The sequence below is a fragment of the Phyllobates terribilis genome, unplaced genomic scaffold, assembly GCF_046119375.1.
Source record: "Phyllobates terribilis strain yellow unplaced genomic scaffold, ASM4611937v1 Scaffold_5__5_contigs__length_657084704, whole genome shotgun sequence".
Taxonomy (NCBI): domain Eukaryota; kingdom Metazoa; phylum Chordata; class Amphibia; order Anura; family Dendrobatidae; genus Phyllobates; species Phyllobates terribilis.
In genome coordinates this window covers 446,485,102-446,510,597 of record NW_027362765.1, presented here as the reverse complement: position 1 = coordinate 446,510,597, position 25,496 = coordinate 446,485,102, and positions in this window count along the sequence as shown.

Sequence of the window (25,496 nt, the reverse complement as noted above, 5' to 3'; positions counted from 1 at the left end):
TGGAGTTAGTGTACCATCAGTGTGCTGTACGGGTTTAACCCCTTTATGACGTCTGCCGTAATAGTACAACACACATCACAACCCCCTGTTTAGCGCGGGCTCTGGTGCTGAGCCCGCACCTTTCTGGGCACATGTTAGCTGATCTATACAGCTGACATATGCCCTCAACAGCCCCGGTTGAATCTCGATCCACCCGCGGCTGTTAACTTGTTAAATGCCGCTGTCAATCTCTGACAGCGGATTTAACTCGCACTTATTGGAAACGCAACGTTGGCTCCGCCCATCGGTGACCCCATCACATGACTGCGGATCGCCGATGGTTTGGCATGACAAACCGGGGTCTGCAGGAGACCCCTGCGGTTGTCATTGCCAGATTGCTATGAGTGCCACCCAGCAGTCGGCGCTCATAGCCAGTGAGCAATTCTGCTGCACACAGTTGATCTGATGATCGCCTGTGTGTAGTAAAGGAGAACAGACAACTGCAGCTTCTAGTCTCCCATGGAGACATTGAATCATACCAAAGGTAAAAAAAAATGTTATTGAAAAAAAAGTATAAAAGTTTAAATTTTGAATTTCACCCCATTCAAAATAAAACAATAAAAAAAACAAATATATGACGCGCCCCCCTGGGCCTGTGTTGTGCAGGGAATACCCGGAGCCGGATCACTGGGGGTTGTAGTCTCCGTGGCGCTGACCCGGTCCGTGCCCAGGGTGGTCAATTCAGTGGCAGTCTTAGTGTAATAACAAGTGTCCGACTACGCCACCCGTGGATGGCGGTCAGTGGGGACCGCCGCTGCGCTGCAGACCGCTGAGGCTGATGCTGTATGCGCAGCCAAGTATGGGATGACTCCCCACGGGAGAAGTATTGCCTCAGGGCAGCTAGTGTGGATGATGAGAGTGATGGTGTGAGCGTCCCGGTACTGATGGTGCTGGTGCGGCGATGAAACACAAAGACGTGTGGTTGCAGTTTCCAATGCTTTACTCACAGTTCTTTACTGGTCCTAGTCACCTCGGTACCGGCGGTGACTGCCCAAGCCGTGCTGCGTCCACCAGGCAAGGGGCTCGACCAACTCCCAGGCAATTCCAGAGCGTGGCACAGGGCTCCCTTCTCTTCCTTTCTCTGGCCATCCCCACCAGTGACTCACCTTTGTCCAGCTTCCTCGGGCCTTCTCTTGGCAAAACTTATCTCCGGTTTCCCTGACCCTATGTGGTATGCTTTCATGGTGGATGTGTGGCACCCCAGGGGTCTGGTTTCCACAGTAACAGCAATGTTATGTCTGAGAGCAGGTGGGAGGTCTCTTGGTCAGGAATCCTATGCATGCCACACCTCCTGCCCAGTCCTGGGAGGGGAAGAACTTCCCCTGTATAAACCTGGGGCTGAGGCAGGGTTAGAGAGTTCAGAGGGAGAGTTCAGCCAGGAGGGCTGACAGGGAGCTGTGGCTCCGGCTGGGCCCAGCTCCTGGGCCATGCCAGGAGTAGAGAAGAGAAGCAGATATAGGAAGAAACAACAGGAGCTCTGTGGGAGCAGTGTTACAAAGAGTCAGGGGCTGGCAGCTGCAGAGCTCGCCCTGACTGAGAAGATTTCTTACCGGACCCGGAGTCCGAGGCTGTGGGGACTAACTCCTACCCAGCAGCAGAATCCGTCAGGCAGGGGATTTCAGGTCCTCTGGCCAAGAAACCCGAAGGCACGGTCACACGCATGGGACCAGCACCGCCGTCGTGGAGCGGAAGCTACTAGAAGGCCCCGAGTCACCGGCCATACGGGTGAGCACCACACGGTACACTCAGGGACGTGGGCTACTTATACTCGCTTCTAGCAAGGTAGCCAGAAGAGTATCGTTAGTTTGGGAGGCCTACAACTCCGCCTGGCCAGGGGAGATCCCATCTGCTCAAGGACTGACCAGGCCCCAACCGCTAGCCAGTACTCCGGGAGGGTCTATCTTTGTCACCAGTAAAGACCCTGAACTACACCGCATCGTCTCTGAGTGGTTCCTGCTACCCCCATCATCCACGTCGGCTGCCCTGAGGCCATACCCCTCCCGTTGGGGGTTATACCATCCACGCTGCACCATTCTTCCACCGGCCTCAGCGGTCTGCCCTGCAGCGGCAGCTCCATAGCTGCATTCAACGGGTGGCGTAGTCGTCCAACATGTACCGCTAATACAGCGCCACTTAGTCTGACTCCCTGGGCACGGACCGGGTCACCGCCACGAGACTACAACCCTCAACAGATCCGGCTCCGGGTAAGCTCCCGCGTGCGCAACGCTGCGCGACACAGGCCCAGGGGTGCGTCAGATGTAGTGAGGGGTCGCACCAAGTTGTGGTCACAACCTCCGGTCTTTGGCTGAGGAATTTATTGCCTCCACCAATTTGGGTTCCGGTACCCTGTTCTGCCAACCCGTCACCCGCAATCTCCTGGGCCTATGGGGTTCCTTCTTCTCTCGTGTCTCTGGGCCTCTCTTAAAGTTCCTTTTCTTCTTTCCTTTCTGTTCCTTTCTGTTTCCGTTCTCTCTCTCTCTGGCTCCGGCCTTCACCCTAGGCCTGCCTCGTGGAGCTGGGCCCAGACTGAGCCACAGCTCCCTGTCAGCCCTCTCTGGCTGAACTCCTTCTCTCCTCTGACTGTCTGTCTGAACAGAACCCCGTTCTAAGATGGTGCCCACCTTATATACTTCCCTCTATGTGTGAGCCCAGGTGTCTAGCAACCAATGGGCTCCTACCTATGCCCAGAGACCCAACCCCTATCTGCTCCTACATCACTGGGTGTACTTTCCCCTCCCCACTCCAGCCAGGGACAGATGCTGTCGTGCCTGCACTTCTGTGGGAGCACCGTTGAGCTGTCCCGCGGAAATGGGGTGTGTGTGGTGCATGCAGCTAACTGAGCCCTGGTCCACACTCCATCCTTACCCGGGAGTGGAATATCACACCTCTGGTTTGAGGTGCAATACCCCTGTAGCAGCCGAGCCCTCGGGGTGCTACATATACACATATTTGTTATTGTCGCGTTCAGAACTGCCCGATCTATCAATGTAAAAAAGAATTAATCCGATCGGTAAACGGCGTAACAAGAAAAAAATTAAAAACCCCAGAATTAAGTTTTTTTGGTCACCGCAACATTTAAATGAAATGCAATAACGGGCGATCAAAACATCGGATCTACCCCAAAATAGTATCAATAAAAACGTCAGCTCGGTGGGAAAAAACTAAGCTCACTCTGCCCCAGATCCTGAAAAATGGAGACGCTACGCGTCTCGGAAAATGGCGCCATTTTTCTGTTAACAAACTTTGGATTTTTTTTCACCAATTACATAAAAAATAACCTATATATGTTTGGTGTCTACGAACTAATGACCTGGAGAATTATAATGGCAGGTCAGTTTTAGCATTTAGTGAACATGGAAAAAATAACCCAAAAAAACAACTGTGGAATTGCACTTTTTTTGCAATTTCACCGCACTTGGAATTTTTTTCCCGTTTTAAAGTACACGATATGGTAAAACCAATGGTGTCATTCAAAAGTACAACTCGTCCCTCAAAAAATAAGCCCTCATATGGCCATATTGACCAAAAAACAAAATAAGTTTGGCTATGGGAAGATGGGGAACGAAAAAACGCGAAATCGGAAAATGGCCTGGTCAGTAAGGGGATAACATTGTGAAGTATAGGAGAAGCTTTGTCATTTCTTTATCCATACTGGAAAAACACTGATGACTACAATGATGGTAAAAACGGAGACACGGATGAATAACACGGATGGCACCAGTCCAGTTATTTCACGTACGTGTTTAAACACTGATGTGTGAAGGGGGTCTAGCGCCAATATATATATATATATATATATATATATATATATATTATTGCCTAAGGCCTCCTTCACACATCAGAGTTTAAACACGGACGTGAATTAACGGGACTGGTGCCATTCGAGAAGTCTATACACACACGGGCCCCTGTGCTTTTATCGGTGGAAGTGGCCCCTGTGATCACCAATGATATGTCTGCCCCTGTGTATATTATATACCCTAGATCAGGGGTCTCAAACTCAGCTGGTCACATGGAAAAACATTTAATTTGGGGGGCCGCATTATTTGCATGACAAAGTGACATTTTTAGTGATACCATTTTATTTTCTATACGCCTTTTGAACTGGTCATCTTGCAGACATTGTCTCCCCTCCAGGCCCCCATTTTGCAGACATGGTTTCCCCTCCAGGTCCCCCATTTTGAAGACATGGTCTCCCCTCCAGGCCCCCCATCTTGCAGACATGGTCTTCCCTCCAGGTCCCCCATCTTGCAGGCATGGTCTCCCCTCCAGGTCCTTCATCTTGCAGACATGGTCTCCCCTCCAGGTCCCCCATATTGCAGACATGGTCTCCCATCCTGGTCCCCCATATTGCAGACATGGTCTCCCATCCAGGTCCCCAATATTGCAGACATGGTCTCCCATCCAGGTCCCCCATATTGCAGACATGGTCTCCCATCCAGGTCCCCCATATTGCAGACATGTTCTCCCATCCATGTCCCCAATATTGCAGACATGGTCTCCCCTCCAGGCCCCCCATCTTGCAGACATTGTCTCCCCTCCAGGCCCCCATCTTGCAGACATGGTCTCCCCTCCAGGTCCCCCATCTTGCAGACATGGTCTCCCCTCCAGGCCCCCCATCTTGTAGACATGATCTCCCCTCTAGGTCCCCCATCTTGCAGGCATGGTCTCCCCTCCAGGTCCTTCATCTTGTAGACATGGTCTTCCCTCCAGGTCCCCCATATTGCAGACATGGTCTCCCATCCTGGTCCCCCATATTGCAGACATGGTCTCCCATCCAGGTCCCCAATATTGCAGACATGGTCTCCCATCCAGGTCCCCCATATTGCAGACATGGTCTCCCATCCAGGTCCCCAATATTGCAGACATGGTCTCCCATCCAGGTCCCCCATATTGCAGACATGGTCTCCCATCCAGGTCCCCCATATTGCAGACATGGTCCCCCATCCAGGTCCCCCATATTGCAGACATGGTCCCCCATCCAGATCCCCCATATAGCAGACATTGTCCCCCATCCAGGTCCCCATATTGCAGACATGGTCCCCCATCCAGGTCCCCCATATTGCAGACATGGTCCCCCATCCAGGTCCCCCATATTGCAGACATGGTCCCCCATCCAGGTCCCCCATATTGCAGACATGGTCCCCCATCCTGATCCTTATCTCACAGACATGTCCCCCATCCAGGTCCCCATGTTGCAGACATGTCCCCCATCTAGGTCCCCCTCCCCCCATAGTGCACACAGGGCTGCCCCCCCTACTGCGCACAGGGTCCCCGTCCCCCCATACTGCGCACAGGGTCCCCGCCCCCCCCCCACTGCGGTCAGGGTGCCCGTCCCCCACCATACTGCGCTCAGGGTGCCCGTCCCCCCCCATACTGCGCTCAGGGTCTCCCGTCCCCAGCATACTGAACTCAGGGTCCCCATCGCCCCCCCATACTGCGCTCAGGGTCCCCATCGCCCCCCCATACTGCGCTCAGGGTCCCCGTCGCCCCCCCATACTGCGCTCAGGGTCCCCGTCGCCCCCCCATACTGCGCTCAGGGTCCCCATCGCCCCCCCATACTGCGCTCAGGGTGCCCGTCCCCCACCATACTGCGCTCAGGGTGCCTGTCCCCCCCCATACTGCGCTCAGGGTCTCCCGTCCCCAGCATACTGAGCTCAGGGTCCCCATCGCCTCCCCATACTGCGCTCAGGGTCCCCGTCGCCCCCCCATACTGCGCTCAGGGTCCCCATCGCCCCCCCATACTGCGCTCAGGGTCCCCGTCGCCCCCCCATACTGCGTTCAGGGTCCCCGTCGCCCCCCCATACTGCACTCAGGGTCCTCGTCGCCCCCCCACACTACGCTCAGGGTCCCTATCGCCTCCCCATACTGCGCTCAGGGTCCCCACCCCCCCCATAATGCGCTCAGGGTCCCCTCCCCCCCCATACTGCGCTCAGGGTCCCCGTCCCCCCCATACTGCGCTCAGGGTCCCCGCCCCCCCATACTGCGCTCAGGGTCCCCGTCCCGTCCCCCATACTGCGCTCAGTGTCCCCGTCCCGTCCCCCATACTGCGCTCAGGGTCCCCGTCCCCCCCATACTGCGCTCAGGGTCCCCGCCCCCCCCATACTGCGCTCAGGGTCCGTCCCCCCCCATACTGCGCTCAGGGTCCTCGTCCCACCATACTGAGCTCAGGGTCCCCGTCCCACCATACTGCGCTCAGGGTCCCTGTCAGCCCATACTGCGCTCAGGGTCCTCGTCCCCCCATACTGCGCTCAGGGTCCGTCCCCCACCATACTGCGCTCAGGGTCCTCGTCCCCCCATACTGCCCTCAGGGTCCCCGTCCCCCCATACTGCGCTCAGGGTCCCTGTCCCCCCATACTGCGCACAGTGTCCCCCCCCATACTGCGCACAGTGTCCCCACCCATACTGAGCACAGGTCCCCTGTGGTGTATTTCACACGACAGAGAAAAAAAAAAAAAAGATTCTCACCTGTCCTCCGTTCCCTCAGCGTCCTTTCTTCACCTGTGGCCCGCAGGCACAGACCCCATAACGATCTTGGCTTTCTCCAGCAGCCGCCGACATCAGCGCTGTAATGTAGTGTATTGCCGCGCAGAGACCATCTCTCTGCACAGCAATAGCAGTGCCAGCCGCCGGCCTATCAGAGGCCAGCCGCTGACATCTGCGCATGGCAGTGACGTCATACGCCGCTGTGCTGGGACGCCAATGTCAGCTGCTGGCCTCTGATAGGCCGGCGGCTGGCACTGCTATTGCTGTGCAGAGAGATGGTCTCTGCGCGGCAATACACTACATTACAGCGCTGATGTCGGTGGCTGCTGGAGAGAGCCGCGATAGTTACGGGATCTATGTGCCTGAGGGCCGCAAGAAGCAGCCAGAGGGGGCCGTGTGTTTGAGACCCCTGCCCTAGATTATGTATAGGATGTGGTAGATGATGGATTGATATCCCCACCAAATATCATCGGCAATACTGACGCTCGGTCCAGCGGTGAAGCAGCGGAAATACATGTTTGTTTATTCAATCATGCTGACGTCGCCCCCTGCAGTCTGCCGACCTAGACACCCGCTCTAAGGTGCCATGGGGTAAATACAGCCTTGTGTTACGCCCCATTTCCTTAATCTGTGACCCCGTATCCCTCGTGCAGCGACCTGTCCTGTCAGGATGATGTTCCGGTCTATCACATGGCTGCAGATGCAGCATTCCACAGCCAGCCAATCAGAGCTCTCGCTCACCAACATATGCAAATGAGCTGGTGGCAAAACCAACAACTTTTCAACAAATTTGCCCTAAATATTCAGCAGGGGCGGGACATTTAGCCGGCAGGGGCGGGGTCACTGTCAGCAGGGGCGGGGTCACTGTCAGCAGGTCACTTTAGATATATATTTTTTTAAGTCTCCCTAAGTTAAAAGTTTCTGCCATCACGGGCACATAAATAGAGCTGAGGTTTACCTGTATAATCGGGTGCAGTGCAGAGATCATGGTAGTGTCATAAAGAAAGCATCTGCCAGCAAGCCAGATATCTATCAGAAGATAGATAGGATAGATAGGCAGCAGATCGGAGAGTTCTCCCATGTGGCTTGCCCACCACATATGCAGCTGGCAGGACACTGCCAGGGACTCCAAGACATGAAGTGGTCTCAGCCAAAGCACAATTTTTTCCTACAGGTTTGGTGGCTCAGAGCTTAGTGACGGCGCGGCTCTGGGTTGTGGGTTCAAATCCCACCGTGGCCCCATCCACACAGTATTATAGGCTCGTGCTGCTTTTCTCCCATCTGTTGAATATTAATTCACAGGCTTAATAAATTCAAAGCAGGATTGGGTCTTATGCGCTGACAGTGACATTGACTATAATGGTGAAGGTAGAGTCAATGGTCCTATCTGCACCATTATAGTAAATGGCCCTGTCGGCGCATATGCACGAATCCTGTTTTGCGGGGGGTTCGGACTCAAGCCCCGAGTGAACGTGGTGAAGAACGCAGTGTGAAACGGCCCTAAGGCTATATGGACCGTGATTTCCAGTCCGACTGTGAATCTCCGGACCCCACACTCCACATCCTCAGGCTCATATGAAGCTGTTGGGTTCGGGTGAGGAGACTCGCAGCCAGTCCGGAAAATGCATTATGTACCCAGACCATAAAACACAGGCTTGGAATGAATCCTCAGTATAATTACTACTCTCTTTCATTACATGGTTGTTCTTGTTTTTGAAAAGGATCGTCCTGGTAGTATGTGTGAGGGAATAGGCCCCGACAGTCCCTCAGGTATAGACATCCATGCTGTGGACAGAAAACTACCTTGTGATATTACAAAATGTATCAACAGAGACAATTGGTGTATACACGGCACCACCCCGGAAGAGTAAATGCGGTACCCGTTATAACCTAACCGGGTGTCCTTGCAAAACACATGGAGACAGGTCTGTTTTTTCTGGCAGCACGGGTGACAATGGCCAATACAAGTCTATGGGTCCGTGATAAACACGTACAGCTCATGGATGGAGTTAGTGTACCATCAGTGTGCTGTACGGGTTTAACCCCTTTATGACGTCTGCCGTAATAGTACAACACACATCACAACCCCCTGTTTAGCGCGGGCTCTGGTGCTGAGCCCGCACCTTTCCGGGCACATGTCAGCTGATCTATACAGCTGACATATGCCCGCAACAGCCACGGGTGGAATCTCGATCCACCCGCGGCTGTTTACCTGTTAACTCGCACTTATCGGAAACGCAAGGTTGGCTCCGCCCATCGGTGATCCCATCACATGACTGCGGGTCGCCGATGGTTTGGCATGACAAACCGGGGTCTGCAGGAGACCCCTGCGGTTGTCATTGCCAGATTGCTATGAGTGCCACCCAGCAGTCGGCGCTCATAGCCAGTGAGCAATTCTGCTACACACAGTTGATCTGATGATCGCCTGTGTGTAGTAAAGGAGAACAGACAACTGACCATGTCTGCAATATGGGGGACCTGGATGGGGGACCATGTCTGAAATATGGGGGACCTGGATTGGGGACCATGTCTGCAATATGGGGGACCTGGATGGGGGACCATGTCTGCAATATGGGGGACCTGGATGGGGGACCATGTCTGCAATATGGGGGATCTGGATGGGGGACCATGTCTGCAATATGGCTGGCACTGGTATTGCTGTGCAGAGAGCCGGTCTCTGCGCGGCAATACACTGCATTACAGCGCTGATGTCGGCGGCAGCTGGAGAGAGCCGCGATAGTTACGGAGTCTGTGCCTGCGGGCCACAAGAAGCAGCCGGAGGGGCAGCATGCAGCCCGCGGGCCGCGTGTTTGAGACCCCTGTTGTATGGTATCCAGTCTCCCTCTATGAGATATGAGGGAGAGACCCCCTTCTCCAGGGTAAGGGGGCTCACCACATCCGGTCCTGGACACACTTAAGGAACAGAGCTCCACAGTTGTGGCACACACTTCCTATGGGGCCATTCACCTTCGGAGGATATATTCTTTGATATGTGCTTCTATGAGGAGCCCACTCTCCATTGGACCTGTGGTTACTGAAATCCATTGAAATAAGTGAAGTCCTTTGGCCTTTATATCTCTACCTATTTTTGCTGCAGATCTGTTTCTGTGTTCTCTCCTGAAGATCCTCTGATGCTGGAGGGGAAACGCGTTGAGTGATTTGGTTACAATATGTTTAGTGCTGATTGGGGCTTTGTCATTTAGGCTACAATAATTTTTAATGCCATATATGAGAACTTGCTCTATACTGTTTGGATTTGCACAAATCAATCTAGTTCACCTTTATATTTAATGAGGATGTGACTCCATGTTAGTTTGCAGCTATCAGCATATCTGTCTGCCTGTGTGGGTAATATACCTGTATCCTGATATCACCCTTCTGTATTTTGACTTAACAACTGTGACCTGTTCCCCTTTGGGCCATTAGGGATTATTGGGGCCAGTCTTTGAGCAGGAGCGCCATTTGCGTTTTCTAGGGTGGCAACCCCCGTGGTTAGGTAGGATATATAATAGGGTCAGTTTGGGACCCCACATCGTCAGATGTTACACTTGTAGTTTTCCATTAGGGATCACCACCCGGCCCCTGGAGCATTTCTTGTTTGAGTACTGTGTTGGTTTTAAGTATTGCTCTTTTTAGTGCATATCTTATAAAGTATGATTTTATTGGTATATTTTCACTGTGAATATTGACCCTAATCCGCACCGTTACCTGCACATTTACATGAGATGTTTTATGCAAACAGAGGCTGGACAGACATCTGCCTGAGATGATTTAGTGAATCCTGCTTTGAGCAGGGGGTTGGACCAGATGACCCAGGAGGTCCCTTCCAACTCTACCATTCTATGATTCTATGATTCTATGTACTGTAGATATGAGATCACCGAAAATGATGATCAGGAGAAGACCACCACCCTGATCATGTAAGAGCAGAGATGTACTTAGCAAATGATGACATAATGATATAGATGATTCTTTACTACTGTATATTTCTGACTGCACATCTTATATACCTGATTTTTAAGAGGTTTTGGAAGAGTTTTTTTTCCTGAAGCGTTCAAAGTGGATTTTCCATAGAAATGAACTGGAATTGTTTTCCAAGAGTTTCTGGAATTATTTTTGAGGTGAATTTTGGAGATCTGCTTGAAAAAAAAAACCTAAAAAAATATTTATGAGCACATACTCTCCGTGATGTAACCAATGTTTAGCTTTAGGGAGTGTTCACATAGATTTTTTTTTACTGAGTTTTTGGAACAGAAATTTCAAAATCCTCTTCAAAAATTCACAACTCCTCAAAAACTAGGAATTTCTGCTGTTTCCCCTCCAAGGACTGAGGAAAAAGACTCAGTATGAACATACTCTTAAAAAGAACCTGTCAGCAGGATTTTGCTAAATAAAATACACACATGGCCATATTGGCGCTGTGATACTGATTGAAACGATACCTGTGGTGAAGAAATCAGTTTTGTGGATTTTCCGCATAAAGGGTTTGAAGTTTTTTTTGTGCATCGGGGCAGGACTGGGAGTAGGGTCTTCGGCTCTGCCACGGCCCCTCCGCTGCTCCTGTTGTCTTTATTGTCCTTTTGGTTTAGACTTTGCGCCAGTGCTGTCCTAGCCGCGGGCGTCACTTGTGCACATTGATCTCCTGCCAGTCTTCAGGGAAATGGTGGCTCACTGGCAGATTTAGATCTCGGCTCAATGACTAGCCAAGATCTTAATCTGCGCATGTGCCACCACTGGCGCCATTTTACTGAAGACCACCGGGAGGTCAATTTTGCGCATGTGATACCACCAGCGCCATTTTCCTAAAAACTGCAAAGAGATCAATGTGCACCAGCACCACTTGTGGCTAGGACAGCACCGACGCGAAGTCTAAACCAGGAGGACGATAAAGACAACAAGAGCAGCGGAGGGGCTGTGGCAGAGCCGAAGACCCTACCCACAGTTCCATCTCACTGTCCCGCCCCGACGCACAAAGCTATGATTAGAAAAAAACTTCCACCGCTTCAAACACAAAATCCACAAAACAGATTTCTGCACCACAGGTATCGTTTTAATCAGTGTCACAGCCCCAGTATAGCCATGTGTGTACTTTACTTAGCATAAAAAAAGCAATTCTAACTTACAGTACAGACTAAAAGTTTGGACACACCTTCTCATTTAAAGATTTTTCTGTATTTTCATGTCTACGAAAATTGTACATTCACACTGAAGGCATCAAAACTATGAATTAACACATGTGGAATTATATACTTAACAAAAAAGTGTGAAACAGCTGAAAATATGTCTTATATTCTAGGTTCTTCAAAGTAGCCTCCTTTTGCTTTGATGACTGCTTTGCACACTCTTGTCATTCTCTTGATGAGAATCAAGAGGTTGTCACCGGAAATGGTCTTCCAACAATCTTGAAGGAGTTCCCAGAGATGCTTAGCACTTGTTGGCCCTTTTGCCTTCACTTTGCGGTCCAGCTCACCCCAAACCATCTCGATTGGGTTCAGGTCTGGTGACTGTGGAGGCCAGGTCATCTGGCGTAGCACCCCATCACTCTCCTTCTTGGTCAAATAGCCCTTACACAGCCTGGAGGTGTGTTTGGGGTCATTGTCCTGTTGAAAAATAAATGATGGTCCAACTAAAGGCAAACCAGATGGAATAGCATGCCGCTGCAAGACGCTGTGGTAGCCATGCTGGTTCAGTATGCCTTCAATTTTGAATAAATCCCCAACAGTGTCACCAGCAAAGCACCCCCACACCATCACATCTCCTCCTCCATGCTTCACGGTGGGAACCAGGCACGTAGAGTCCATCCGTTCACCTTTTCTGCGTCGCACAAAGACACGGTGGTTGGAACCAAAGATCTCAAATTTGGACTCATCAGACCAAAGCACAGATTTCCACTGGTCTAATGTCCATTTCTTATGTTCTTTAGCCCAAACAAGTCTCTTTTGCTTGTTGCCTGTCCTTAGCAGTGGTTTCCTAGCAGCTATTTTACCATGAAGGCCTGCTGCACAAAGTCTCCTCTTAATACTTGTTGTAGAGATGTGTCTGCTGCTAGAACTCTGTGTGGCATTGACCTGGTCTCTAATCTGAGCTGCTGTTAACCTGCGATTTCTGGGGCTGGTGACTCGGATAAACTTATCCTCAGAAGCAGAGGTGACTCTTGGTCTTCATTTCCTGGGGCGGTCCTCATGTGAGCCAGTTTCTTTGAAGCGCTTGATGGTTTTTGCAACTGCACTTGGGGACACTTTCCCAATTTTTCGCACTGACTGACCTTCATTTCTTAAAGTAATGATGGCCATTGGTTTTTCTTTACTTAGCTGCTTTTTTCTTGCCATAATACAAATTCTAACAGTCTATTCAGTAGGACTATCAGCTGTGTATCCACCTGACTTCTGCACAACACAACTGATGGTCCCAACCCTATTTATAAGGCAAGAAATCCTACTTATTAAACCTGACAGGGCACACCTGTGAAGTGAAAACCATTTCCGGTGACTACCTCTTGAAGCCCATCAAGAGAATGCCAAGAGTGTGCAAAGCAGTCATCAAAGCAAAAGGTGGCTACTTTGAAGAACCTAGAATATAAGACATATTTTCAGTTGTTTCACACTTTTTTGTTAAGTATATAATTCCACATGTGTTAATTCATAGTTTTGATGCCTTCAGTGTGAATGTACAATTTTCACAGTCATGAAAATACAGAAAAATCTTTAAATGAGAAGGTGTGTCCAAACTTTTGGTCTGTACTGTATATTGGGAATTATATTTATGGCAAACATTGTGTGGTAAGAAATGACCTGCCAATGTGATTCTCCTCATCAGTATGATTACGGCGATACCAAACTAGTAGTTTTTTCATTATTTTAGTGGTGAAAACAAAAACAGATTTTTGAAAAAAAAATAATTGGGGGGGATTGTGTCTCCATTTCCCAAAACTAATAATGTTTTCATTTTTGGGACTATAGAGCTGTGTGAGGACTTATTTTTTGCGGGGTGAGACAAAGTTTTTATCAATATAATTTATTGACAGATATGACATTTTTATTACTTACAACATTTTTTTACAGTGTTGCTGCACACAAAAAAACACATTTTTTATCATTTTGAATTTTTTTCTGTTTATGATGTTTCCAAACGGGTTAATTATTTTTATGCTTTGACTGGACACTTATGGATGTAGCGATACCACAGATGTATATTTTTATTTTCTTTATTATTCACTGGGGGATAAAGGAGGTGATTCCAACTTTTATGCTTTTTTTATTCATTTTTTCATATTTTAACCCATTTCCGACCTGGTCAGTAATATTATGCACCAGCTCGGAAAGGCCGGTTCAGCGGGGGCTCCGGCGCTGAGCCCGCACTGAACCGGGCACATGTCAGCTGATTTGTACAGCTGACATGTGCCCGCAACAGCCACGGGTCGAATCGCGATCCACCCGCGGCTGTTAACCAGTCAAATGCCGCTGTCAATCTCTGACAGCGGCATTTAACTCGCGCTTCCGGGAAGTGCGTCTTAAGCCCCGCCCATCGGTGACCCCGTCACGTGATCGCGGGTCACCAATGGGTGGGCATGACAACCCAGGGTCTGCAGCAGACCCCTGTGGTTGTCATGTCTCAATTGCTATGAGCGCCACCTAGTGGTCGGCGCTCATAGCAAGTGAGCATTTCTGCTGCATACAAGCGATCTGCTTATCGCCTGTATGTAGTAGAAGCTATCATGCTGCTTCTAGTCTCCTATGGAGACTATTGAAGCATGCAGAAAGTGTAAAAAAATGGTTTTATCTTGTGAATTGAATGCACTTTAACATTATTTCTTATATCTCCACTCTATATAGCAAAGAAACATCCGTCTAGCAACAGCAACCACCAGCCAATTCCACCTGGCGACCACCACCACCAGCAGCAGCCAATTCCACCTGGCGACCACCACCACCAGCAGCAGCCAATTTCACCTGGCGACTACCAGCAATAGCAAATTCCATCTGGCGACCACCACCACCAGCAGCAGCCAATTCCACCTTGCAACAACCAGCAGCACCCAATTCCACCTGGCGACCACAACCACCATCGGCAGCAGCCAATTTCACCTAGCGACCACCAGCAGCAGCCAATTCCACCTGGCGACCACCACCACCACCTGAAGTAGCTAATTCCACCTGGCAACCACCACCAGCAGCAGCCAATTCCACCTGGCGACCACCACCACCTGCAGCAGCCAATTCCACCTGGCGACCACCACCACCACCAGAAGCCAATTCCACCTGGCGACCACCACCACCACCGGCAGCAGCCAATTTCACCTAGCGACCACCAGCAGCAGCCAATTCCACCTGGCGACCACCACCACCACCTGAAGCAGCTAATTCCACCTGGCAACCACCACCACCACCACCAGCAGCCAATTCCACCTGGCGACCACCACCACCAGAAGCAGCCAATTCCATCTGGCACCAATTTAAGAAGGTTGTCAGACCGAAAAATAAAACTTTTAAGATAATCTGTGCTCTATTATAATTTATAACTCCCCTATAAATTTTGTGGTTTCTAACTTTCGTTCCTCCTGAATTTCACTACATTGCCTGCACCTGGTTTGTTTACATGCTGCTCTCCAGACTGGGAAACTCCCTGTGCTTTTTTCTAATCTCACAGCCAGAGCTCGCACTGCCCGGCCTAAGTGTCCAGCACTGCCCTCTGCCCATCAGACTCTGTATGACGCTCGTGAGTAGGGTCACATTGCGACCTCTGCGGTGATGTGACAAGTTATGATTTTTTTCAGTTGCTTGTTGTGATACCTAGAGGATGTAATGTGACCCTATTCACTTTATTTCTGCTGCTATGTAATGTAGCAGGAGATTGCAATGATTTTGTGCTGCACAAACTGTGCCATGGCCAAAATCACTGTGTAAACCATCATCAATATATAATACAGTGTACTGTAGAGCTGAATAAAAAGATCCACAGGACTCCATGGTTATCAGGTCAGGGTCATGCAAAATAATTAGGCCGGTCAGGAAATAGTGCGCCCTTGTAAATGCCACATACATCCAGGATGCCGGGGTCCCAATACCAGCCGAAGACGTTTGTGGGACCTTGGTCCCACTACAATAGATCCTGTGATCGATTGGCTCGAGTCTGTAGATTATACATTTCATATACATGAGGACATCTGTGCAGTTATTGCTTTACATATAAAAAAGTAACCACATGATTAGAGATTGATACAGATACATATTTATTTATAGTGATATACGGCAAAAAATGTCAGCACTCCAGACTTGATAGTAAAAGAAACTGTGGCCTTTATTCCCCATGTACGGGCGACGTTTCGGCCCTTCTAACTGTGAGTTTATCTCAAACCATGAACATTCACAGTGCAGAAACAAGGTATATATAGGTAACACGCCATAATCAGTGATTAATATACATCAGGAAAGGATAGTGCACAAGTATACAGTGCAAGAATATCAATCTCCCCATGTGTCATTATAACAAGAATTCATTTCTATTCTGTGCCAGTTCACACGTATTCTGCATATAATACAAAAAAATACCTTAATTGCATCAATGATAATATGGTAACACTTATGTTGTAATTATATACTGCTCACACAACTGCTGATGTTAGTAGTATATAGAGATGGGCGACCCCGCGGATGTCGGCCATACAGAAGTTCAAATGGCGAGAGCCCAGTAGAGGCCTGTGGAACCTCTCGGATAGAGAACAACAGGTACGGCAGGAGACAGTCCCAGTCTCTATCGTCCTTTTCTATGGTCTTCCTCAGCATAATCTTCAGAGTTTTATTGAATCTTTCCACAAGGCCATCTGTCTGAGGATGATATACTGATGTCTTTAGTTGGGTGATTTGCAGGCCCTTACACACCTTACACATTTCCCTCATCACCTTACTCCTAAAGGGTGTTCCTTGGTCAGTCAGGACCTCCCTTGGTAATCCTATCCGGGAAAAAAAGTGGACTAATTCGCAAGCTATACTTTTTGCCGAGGAGTTTCTCTGGGGATCCTCTTCAGGATAGTGTGTGGCATAGTCCAGGATTACCAATATATAGTGCTGCTCACGAGCAGATTTAACCAGGGGACCGACCAAGACCATGGCAATTCTCTCAAACGGCACTTCAATGATGGGCAATGGCATGAGGGGACTTCGAAAGTGAGAGGTGGGGGCTGTTAACTGGTACGTAGGACATCACCTGCAATACTTTAAGATTTCCCGGTGACATCCGGGCCAATAGAACCGCTGCATGATCCATTTCTGAGTTTTTTTCCACTCCCAAATGGCCACCCAAGACATTAAATGTGTTATGTCCAACATCCTCCATCTATAGGCTCCTGGTACCAATAACTGTTCCACAAGTTTAACCCTCATTTTCGTAACCTGGTACAATAACTCCCCACTCAACATAAAATAGGGAAATCTCGTGTCAGCCACCGGCGCAATAACATTTATGACTGTTACATTGTTCAATGCTTTCCTTAGAGTTAAGTCCCTATGTTGAGTGGACACAAAATTTTCGCTGGTCACCCCTAACTCAGGAAGTCAGTCCCAGGGGACACTACCTCCTCATCCCCCACAAGGACACAGAAGGGAAACCTGTCAGATTCTGGGTGTGGTGATACTTCTTTAGGTCCAACCGGCTTTTTATTCGAGCAACTAAGCCTTGATCTCTTCCCCCACAGATCCCAAAACAAACAAAAGTCCCGCTCTATAGTAATGGGGTGCAATAAGTCCTGGACGAAGCCTGGATGCTACATCCATTTGCTTGGAGGTCAGGGGACAACGGGCGGCTATATGACCTGGGCCGTGCCATCTCCAGCATATAATATAGCCAGCAGGGACCTTTGGCATGACCTTGGACGCCCCACCCTTTTTTGGGCCTCCGCCCCTGTTGGGAACCCCAGTATGGAGTGGGCTGCCTTCCCAAGGAACCCTCAACCCCCTGATACCTCTCGAACAATCCGATCAGTTCATCAGCGTTCCAGAGATCACCCTGGGCAACCCAAATCTGTATTGGCCTCAGAAGGGAGTGCACAAACCGGTCCATCATCACTCGCTCTACCATCTGCGCAGGGGAAGAGGATCCGGCTGCAACCATTTTTGGACCAGGTGCAGTAGGTCAAACAATTGGGAGTGAGGGGGTTTGTCACGATGATACGCCCAGCGGTGGACCTGCTGCGCCTTGACAGTCATCGTTACCCCCAAGCACGCCAAAATTTCAGTTTTTAGCTTGCCATATTCCTTGGCGTCTTGCAAAGCCAAGTCACAGTAAGTCTTCTGGGGCTCCCCCGTCAAGTATGGCGCCAGCACCTCTGAGGTTGCTCTGGCGGAAGTTACCCCCTCTTGGAGACCCTTTCAAAAACAGGCAAAAAGGCCTCTGTATCATCCCCTGAGGTCATTTTCTGCAGGGCTCTGCTTACCGCCTCCCGGATGGAAAAATCATCCACTGACCTTGTCGGAGCTGTCGCCATGCCACGAATCGCCTCTGCGAGCAAATCAATTTGCTGCTGCTATTGACAGTACTGGTCCTGTCGCTGCTGCTGCATAAGCAGTTTACTTGTCTCCAGTTGCGCCATTTGTTGCTGCTGCTCCCTGTGCTGCTGTAACAATTGCAGATGCTGCTGGTGCAGTGCCTGCTGTGCTTGCACGAGATGTTTAAGAATGTCCTCCATTTTGTCTGGTGTCACTTGCTGGCTTATGGCAAACTTCGCCCAGGACATGCAGTACGTCTTGTAGCAGTCACACGTACTGTATTTGCTGGTAACGCTGCCTGCACTTCTAACACCAATTGTGGGATTTCTATTCACTTGGGTGCGTCGGGAGGCAAAAAAAGAAGCGTTTCTGTTTAAATGTCCATGTCGGTTTATTGCTTCATAAATCATCCACAAGCAAAAGGAAAACAAACAGCCTTCAGTGCAGGCAAAATAAAGAAAACAGTCCTTTAGCCAAAGTCTCTGGTTAGCCAGTCCTGTGAGCACACAGGCTGGAGAGCATCTAGTACCCTGCCTCCGTCTTGATATCACACCGGAGGCCTTTTCCCTCCACACACAGTGTCCAATAACAATGTGTCAAATAACAGACTCCATTTTACCTTGTTAACCACACCCAGAGGTGAGGTATGTGGGTAACCAAATCCACCCATCTCTCCAGCTACCCGTAAAATCTGGGCCCGGACGCATCAAACAAACCTCTTAGCGCTATGTGCACTAGAGCAACACTTCAGGATTACATCACAGATGGCAACCATCTCGGTTATACATACCTCCCATCAACTATGTGTCCGTTAGCTTCCTTACAAGCGTTAGAAAGGTGCCTGACCGCTGTACTGAAAGTGCAGCTCATGGGGAAAAAATTGACTTTATTCATCCCAGGAACCATTGGCTTTCGGTCAATGATGCACTGCACTGGGAGCTGTCAATCAAAGTGCCAGGGCGTAATTACAGGCTGTAAGCTATGTGGGGGCTCATACTGTATATTGGGGACTATGTGAGGACTCATGCTCTATATAGGGGGTTGTGTGAGGGCTTATATTGTATGTAAGGGGCTATGTGGGGGCATAGTGTCTAGGCCTGTGAGCTGTTATCCTCATTGCAGTACGGCTGATGGTCTCTTTTTCTTGTCCTGATTGAAGGAATTGCCTGATGAACCCCTGAATTACTAAAAGAGGAGGGAAATGTGTCAGAAGAAGATGCCATTAAGCTAAGTGCACAACTGTTCAGCCATATAGGGTATATATATATACTGTATACAGTATATATATATATATATATATATATATATATATATATATATATATACACTGCTCAAAAAAAAAGTGGAAAACACACTACAGGCTGATCCAACTTTGATGTAATGTCCTTAAAACAAGTCATAATGAGGCTCAGTATTGTGTGTGGCCTCCACGTGCCTGTATGACCTCCCTACAACGCCTGGGCATGCTACTGATGAGGTTGCAGATGGTCTCCTGTGGGATCTCCTCCCAGACCTACCTGGACTAAAGCATCCGCCAACTCTTGGACAGTCTGTGGTGCAACGTCACGTTGGTGGATGGAGCGAGACATGATGTCCCAGATGTGCTCAATCGGATTCAGGTCTGGCGAACGGGCGGGCCAGTCCATAGCTTCAATGCCTTCATCTTGCAGGAACGGCTGACACACTCCAGCCACATGAGGTCTGGCATTGTCCTGCATTAGGAGGAACCCAGGGCCAACCGCACCAGCATATGGTCTCACAAGGGGTCTGAGGATCTCATCTCGGTACCTCTGGCGAGCACATGGAGGGCTGTGCAGCCCTCCAAAGAAATGCCACCCCACACTATTACTGACCCACTGCCAAACCGGTCATGCTGAAGGAAGTTGCAGGCAGCAGATCGCTCTGCACGCGTCTCCCGACTCTGTCACGTCTGTCACATGTGCTCAGTGTGAACCTGCTTTCATCTGTGAAGAGCACAGGGCGCCAGTGGCGACTTTGCCAATCCTGGTGTTCTGTGGCAAATGCCAAGTGTCCTGCACGGTGTTGGGCTGTGAACACAACCCCCATCTGTGGACATCAGGCCCTCATACCACCCTCATAGAGTCGGTTTCTAACCGTTTGTGCAGACACATGCACATTTGTGGCCTGCTGGAGGTCATTTTGCAGGGCTCTGGCAGTGCTCCTCCTGTTCCTCCTTGCACAAAGGTGGAGGTAGCGGTCCTGCTGCTGGGTTGTTGCCCTCCTACGGCCCCCTCCACGTCTCCTGGTGTATTGGCCTGTCTCCTGGTAGCACCTCCAGCCTCTGGACACTACGCTGACAGACACAGCAAACCTTCTTGCCACAGCTCGCATTGATGTGCCATCCTGGATGAGCTGCACTACCTGAGCAACTTCTGTGGGTTGTAGAGTCCGTCTCATGCTACCATGAGTGTGAAAGCACAACCAACATTCAAAAGTGACCAAAACAACAGCCAGAAAGCATTGGTACTGAGATGTGGTCTGTGGTCCCCATCTGAAGAACCACTCTTTTATTGAGGGTGTCTTGATAATTGCCAATAATTTCCATCTATTGTCTACTCCATTTGCACAACAGCATGTCAAATTGATTGTCAATCAGTGTTGCTTCCTAAGTGGACAGTTTGATTTCACAGAAGTTTGATTTACTTGGAGTTATATTCTGTTAAGTGTTCCCTTTATTTTTTTGAGCAGTGTATATATATATATATATATATATATACATAGTTAGTCCATGTCCATAGAAACGTGATATGAGGTATATGGATGTTTTGTGGTTTAATTGCACTGCTAATTGACTGGCCATTTATGATCTGAAGGGTTATTGTTTGTTTGACAAGGACATCATATGTGTTTCTTTTGGACTTTGTTAGGGTTTTTCTGGCCAGATTGTTGAACAGTATTGATGATCGATCCCTCAGCCCACTAGTATCTATATTTTATATATATATATATACATGTTCATTACATATTATCTGATTGAGGATGCCTGATCAGTTAGAGTATTGGTAAGGCCACATAGGGGTAGTCAACGAGGAGTGGGGGCGCCATACCGTTTCAAGTTAGTGTGCCAACCTCCACTGTCAGGAAGGGAATTGTAAAAGGTAAAACTAGTCCCTATATCCCCTCATTTCTGCTCTTTTTTTTAAATCCCTGTTTTTCTGTGCAAATGTATGTGCATTTATGTTTTTATGTAATGGGTTTTTAAAAGAAATAATGAAAGGGAGAATTTTTAAGGTGTCTTTTTTTGCTATGGTTTACATGTATAAGAGCCCCATAGGTTGATGGCTTTGTTTGTTGATTGAGGGGGCTATTTGGGGGCTCATATTGCATGTAGGGGGCTCTGTGGGGACTCATACTGTAGATAGGGTGGTGTGAGCATACTTAATTCTGCTCAATATTAAGTGATACAATTAATATAAAAAATAATTCTAATCAATATGTTAATATTAATATTGATCAGAATTACCAAAGTTAATTTCAGCATAATGGTTCGGCGTCCTCAACAGTCACGGTCTCTCATGTGGCTCCTCATGAAAATTATTCTCCCACCCCTGCTCTATTATGTATATCGCTATGTTATGTATAGTGCTGTATGTAAGAGATAAATTTGCGTGCCGCTATCTCTGCCGTTTTCCATCCACAGATCTGCACCAGAGCACCTGCGTTTTACTCACATGACCTATCACATGATCTATCAAAGGGGATTATGTGGCATGTCACGTGATACATCAGGTACCTGGGGGAACCCACACCTTTTAAACTGCCTGGACCCTGGCTACTCCTAATCCACCCCTGCAGGTAATACAGTGATCACCAGTGACATTATACACAGGAGCTCTGTATATAGTATATAGTGTACAGGTAATACAGAGATCACCAGTGACTTTATACACAGGAGCCCTGTCAGGGCCGGCTCCAGGTTTTTCTGGGCCCCGGGCGAAAGAGTCTCAGTGGGCCCCTTTAACACATACCACGATTCATGATGCACAGATACCGCAGAGAAATATATATATGCAGTACAATGCAAAGATTTCACTTCTTACATTACATGAGCGATATCTATTGTAAATTCCATAATAGCTCAGAAACCAGCAAATTGCTCCACACAGTATACTGGCCCCCATATAACGCTCCATACAGAATACTGACCCCCATAAAACGCTCTGTATAAGATACTGGCCCTCATATAACGCTCCATACAGAATACTGGCCCCCATAAAACGCTCCGTACAGGATACTGGTCCCCATATAATGCTCCATGCAGGTTGTTCCCCCCACATAATGCCCTATGCAGACTGTCCCCCCCTTATAATTCCCCATGCAGGATGTCACCCCCCATATAATGCCCCATGCAGGATGTCACCCCCCCCATATAATGCCCCATGTGGGATGTCACTTCCCCCATATATTGCCCCATGCGGGATGTCACTCCCCTCATATAATGCGCCATGCAGGATATCACTTCTCCCCCCCATATAATGCCCCATGCAGGATGTCACCCCACATATACTGTCCCATGCAGGATGTCACCCCCCTCCCCATATAATGTCCCATGCAGGATGTCACCCCCTCATATAATGCTCCATGCAGGATGTCACCCCCCCATATAATGCCCCACGCAGGATGTCACCCCCTCATATAATGCTCCATGCCTCCATACATTAAAAAAAAAAAATACTCACCTCACTCCTCCTCACCTGCTGCCACTGTTCAGGTCCTGACTCCAGCATTGCCGGCGTCTTCCCGCTCTGCGCTGCCTGTGAAGGCTCAGGAGAGGGCGTGGTGGAAAGACGTCACCGCACCCTCTGACCTGAGACGTCACAGGGAACGCACAGCAGGAAGACAGCGGATCTGCAGTGGCACGGGGAGAGGTAAGTATCCGGCTGCCGGGGCCCTGAGCAAGCGGGGGAGAAGGGCAGGTGCTGGCACCGCTCTCCTCCGCCCATAGCCCGGCGGGGAGCCTGACCGCGAGTGGGCCCTCCTCCTGCTCAGGGCCCCGGCACTTGCCTGGGTGCACCGGGTGCTGACGCCGGCCCTGAGCCCTGTATATAGTATATAGTGTAAGTGTACAGGTAACACACTGACTCACCAGTGACGTCTCTAGTTGAAGTCCTTCATCTTCGCTTCTCTTCTTCATCCAGCACAGACCGCCATCACTTCTTCCAGCCAGGACTCGTCTCTGCAGAAAATAACAGTTATCTAGAGAACATTCCTCAATTTTTCCCTAACTTGTACACTACGCCAGATGAAGAAAAAGGCGACATAGTGCCGGCCTGCATCGTAACAGGACCCCCCTCACTGAAAACCGTATCCTCAAAAATAAAATACATCACAGCCGTAATAATGTTTCACATCCTGGCCCTTCCTGTAATGACGTGTCTCATTCCTGGCCCCCATTGTGTCTCATTCCTGGCCCCCATTGTGTCTCATTCCTGGCCCCCATTGTGTCTCATTTCTGGCCCCATGTTTTCCCATCCAGGCCCCATGTGTCTCCATGTGTCTCCATGCTGCCCCCAGGCTGCATATGATGTCCCATCCCGGCCCCAGGCCATATATGTTCTCCCATCCTGCCCCCAGGCCCCATATGATTTCCCATCCTGGCCCCATACAAAAAAACAAAAAAAATTTCTCCTTACCTGGCGGTACAGCGGCGTCCTCTTCCTCATCCATTTGAGGCGCGGACACGCTGGCGCATGGCAGTGACGTCGTTGCCGGCGATGTGCGTGCCGATGTCAGCTGCTAGCCTCTGATTGGCTGGAGGCTGTTAACTGTTGCTATCAGGGCCGACTCCAGATTTTCGTGAGCCTCAGGCGAAAGAGTCTCAGTGGGCCCCTTTAACACATACCACGATTCATGATGCACGGATAAAAAATATAGATGCAGTACAATGCGAAAGATTTCACTGACTAGTTGAAGTCCTTCATCCAGCGCAGACTGCCATCACTTCTTCCAGCCAGGACTCTTCTCTGCATAAAATATCACAGTTATCTAAAGCACATTCCCCAACTTCTACACTACGCAGCTGAATACAGACATGCACCCACCATTAATATATAAGTAGCTAGTATGTAACCCACCATTCCAAATATAAATTGTAATCCACCACTTTGCCCCCACTGACTGTAAATAGCCACTTTCCCCACCTAATAAATATATCAATTAATTAGAACCTGTACTCTTTCCCCCAATTCATTACTAGTCACACTCTGTCACCCTCAATGCCCCCTCTCCCAATTAATTATATTTACATGCCCCTCTCCGCACCAATTCATTTTTTCATGTCCTCTCTCTCCTACCCCCACTGCATCATCATTTATTCTCCCCCACCCTCAATTCATTATAATTTGCTCTCCCCACCCCCACGCTCAATTCATCATTATTTGAGCTACCCCACCCTCAATTCATTATTTGCTAGCCCCATCCCCACTCCCAATTAATTTGCTTTCCCCACCCCCACACCCAATTCATAATTTACTCTCCCTACCCCCATTCTTTATTTGCTCCCCCACTCCTAATTCATCATTAGCTCTCCCCACTCCCAGTTCATCATATGCTCTGCCCACTCCCCAGTCCATCATATGCTCTGCCCACTCCCCAGTCCATAATATGCTCTACCCACTCCCAAGTCCATCATGTGCTCTCCCCACCCCCCACTCCCAGTTCATCATATGCTCTGCCCACTCCCCAGTCCCAGTTCATCATATGCTCTGCCCACTCCCCAGTCCCAGTTCATCATATGCTCTGCCCACTCCCCAGTCCCAGTTCATCATATGCTCTGCCCACTCCCCAGTCCCAGTCCATCATATGCTCTCCCTACCCCCCAGTCCCAGTCCATCATATGCTCTCAGCACCAGCACGTGATAACCCGGGGCCCGGTGACCAGAAGCACAAGAGGGGGGCCCCGGCCCCTGCTCTTTACAGCTGTTCACCTGGCCCCATACAGCAGTAAGGGCAGTAATGACCTGATGGCGCCCCTGCCGCAAATAACAATGGCAAGAAAGATGCTTCAGGAGAAACTGCGCCAGCATTTTCCTGAAATATTTAACTTGACGCTGGTGTCTAAAAAATGCCATGTGTTCATACTCTTAAGACTATAAATAACACCTACTAAATTAGTTGTTATGAAAAGTATTCAAACTCATTGCAAATTAGGTTTATTAGTAAAATTGACAAACTTTCTGCTGTTTACAAGATTTTTGATCGCTTGTTACAGCATTTTTTGTGATATTGCAGCAGCCAAACAATATAATTTTGTCGTTTTTAAAAAAATTTCTGTTTACAATGTTTGCAAATCTGGCTAATAATTTTCATATTTTGATAGATTGGGCTTTTCTGAACACGGCGATGCCACATATGCTTATTTCTTTTACTTTTTTTATTATCTTTATTTTTAACTTTCATGTTTTGTTTTTTTTTCATATATTTTAAATAATTTTTTTTTTCTGACAGAGCCACTTTAAAGCATACATGTCA